Source organism: Physeter macrocephalus, chromosome 12 (genome assembly GCF_002837175.3).
Source record: "Physeter macrocephalus isolate SW-GA chromosome 12, ASM283717v5, whole genome shotgun sequence".
In the NCBI taxonomy this organism is placed as follows: domain Eukaryota; kingdom Metazoa; phylum Chordata; class Mammalia; order Artiodactyla; family Physeteridae; genus Physeter; species Physeter macrocephalus.
In genome coordinates, this window is record NC_041225.1 from 35,670,235 (window position 1) to 35,673,470 (window position 3,236).

Here is a 3,236-nt window from a genome sequence, read left to right on the forward strand (position 1 = left end):
TCAAAATGCATATGTGTTTACAAAGCTGTGGCTATTAATTTAGGTCACAGCTTTGGTAAAAAGAGAGCAGTGTTTTAACATCTTTTTGCTTCTGCCTTCAAGGATCTCTATTTCCCACCTAGATGTGCTGTAGGTTCGGAGGTTTGAGGACTCCCCTACCATCCCACTGGGTTTAACCTTTGAATGTAATTTCAAAGAACTGACAGTTGGTGGGGATCAGTGTAACGGCTTTCTTAATCTTGGAAATTGTGTAAGAACCACCAGTGTAGGCTATCTGAACAGAGTTGGTTTGGAGACTACTACTTGGGTCTGAGGACAGATGGGACGCCCTTGCCCCCTCCCCCTTCATGCTAACAGGACCTGCAGGCAGCCATTATCAGATTTTCCCATTCGGTCACATGCTAAGAAGCTGCACTGGGACAGAGGGTGGATATAGTTTTATTACACCAAGACAGGAAGCAGAATGGAATTATGGATCCACAAGGTGAGCAAAGAGAGAGAAGCATGACTCTCGGTAACCAATTTCAGAGAAACCCAAGAAAACCGCTAGAGAGAAAATCTGAAATTGCTCACTGCAATATCCCCACTCATGGGGAAGAGAGCAGAGACTCTCCCGACATTGGAAGAAAAGGTTGACTGCTCCTCCCCGCTCCCTAACTTTTGTTCTCTCTTAACCGATTGGGTCCAAAGGCCAAGACTCTGGCAGCCAGGAGGGTTGTGTTAGATCATTAGCGCATTGAGGCTTCTGCCGGTGAGCCCAGAACTACAGCGGTCCCTCTCGTGGCCTGGGCAGTGCAGCTCTTGTCCCTAGAGGCCCTCAGGAAGAGTCAGGATAGGACATTAGTTAAATTAGCATTACAGGCATGCTGCATCTAGGCCATCACTTCTTCACCTACTTCTCATTCCACAGTATAGCGTCCAAATATTGCGTAACAGGATAAACAACGAATAATAACATAAAAATGCCTCAAATTTGAACGTGGATTTCCCCCATTATTACATTCTGAGAGAGGAAATAAAATAAAAATCACCTCTGCCTCATAAATTACAGTTTAGAGAACTAAAGCCAAAGTTCCTTGCTCCCCGTTAGGTAGAATAACACCCCCCATCCCCAATTCCAGTAAGATGTCCACGTCCTAATCCCTGGACCTGTGCATATATATTACCTTACGTGGCAAAGGTTGCAGATAGAATTAAGGTTGCTAATTAGCTTTAAAACAGGGAGATAGTCCCCGGATAATCTGAGTGGATCCAATGTAATCATAAGGGACCATAAATGGGGGAGAGAAAGGCAGTAAGAGGTCAGACCCAGAGAGAAGGCAGCAGGAGAAGGACTCTGCCTAACGTTCCCGGCTTTGAAGATGGAGGAAAGGGGCCTTAAGCCTAGGAATGTGGGCAGCCTCCCGCAGCAGCAAAAGTCAAGGGAACAGACTCTCCTAGAACCTCAAGTAGGCCACATAGGCCTGCGAAGAGCTTCGTTTTAGCCCAGTGAAGTTAATTTATTTAGCTAATGTTTATTTTGAATTTTCAGAACCGTAAGATAATACATTTGTGTCATTTCTTATGAGAATCTAGAATCTAGAATCCTACTTCCTTATCCTTTTCTCCCTCAGCCAGATGTAACTCACCTGGAGGGAGTTTAGGTTCTCTGGCAGAAGCTGCATCCCAGGCTACCACCTGCTCAAATGGGTGCTGCTTTTAGCACCTCCACAAGTGAATTAGTGCAGCTCCAAGCTTCTCATGACTGTCATGTTTCCAGAGTCAGTCAGGACACATAAGAATATCACAGCACCAAATTCGTGCCAACAGAATTTAGATAGCACAACTAACCCTCACCCAGGTTCCAGAGCAGCTCCCACACAAAGTACTGTTTCCAGATCCTAGGACACAATTTAGAGAGGAACCCAGGCTCAGTTTTGTCTCCACCTATGAATGTAACAGAGACCTAGTGCTGGCTGAGAAAAGGGGGGAAATATTTGGGGCTTCAGTTCTGCTGGGATGCTGCTCTCTTTCTCCCATGGGTCTCAATCGAACATCAGGATGAAGAGATCTTCTGAGAGGCTAATTGTGACCTTCTGATTTATTGGGAGTAGGGGGTGTGGGGACATCCATCTATCACACAGCCTCTCCTAGGATTTAAACAGTTACGCACAGATGACCCCCCTTAGGATCTGGCCCTCAGAAATGCCGTTTCTGTTCTGAACTGTAGGCTCCAGAACTCAACACTGAACTACAGCATTCAGTGTACAGTCTCTGTACACTAGTGGCATTAGCTCGTAGGAGGTTTCCTCACATTTACAATGTTTATAACAGGGAGCTCACCGAACCAACCTCACTGCCTTGCTTTCGTCGTGACGTTATCCACCCCCAGCAAGATGCCCAGGCATATTTTATTTCTGTGTATGAGTGGCTATTGCTTCTACCTCTTGCACTTGATTTACACAGGCTTAGGAAGCTTCTCTCTTGAGGGTAGTCCTCCAGTTTTCTACATGTGTCTCAGTTTAAAACTACCTTCAGCAAATTCATGAACTTCCAAAAGCATGTGTGCCTCTGGGGGCAAGAAGACCCTAGACCATGAGCTTCCCCGGCAAATCTTCCCGTCTCTCAACTTCTGAATTTTCCAAGCCTTGACTAACCTGTTCTATTTTCCCAGCAGTGAAATTTCTTTCTTTCCTCATTGTTCTATCACAGAGGGGTAAGTCTCTGAGTACTCCAGTTCCTCTGTTTTTCCTCCCCCTCCTTCTCAGCAGGCCAAGTGAAGTTTAAAACTTTTTAACCTACTTTCTAAGTTGCTTGTCTTTCTTCTCAATCATATGTGGGGCTAACCCTGCGCGCGGGATCACCGTGCTTTCCTTCCTTTCACTTTGCTCTTGGGCTAAGCACACACTCCTTCAGATTCTCTTTCGTTTTGTCCCCAGCCTGAGAGAGAAAAATTCACTCAGTTCCAGGTCGGCCAAAAATAAATGCAACCCACCACCCAGGGGATCTAATTTCAATCATGTTGACCTTTACATCTGAAATTTAGGATGTTATCTGTCCTAAATCTCTCTACTCTGTAAATGTCCTAGTTGTGTTCCCCTCATAGTATGTAGTAAATAGCTGTTCTCACGAGCAGCTGTGTTATTTTTTAAACTCAGTAAATATATTATGCTGATATTCCCTTAATAACCTGCACAAATCTCATGTACCCTCTTGATGCATCTGTCCCGGGTCTTCGGGTGGTTCCCATTTGCTCT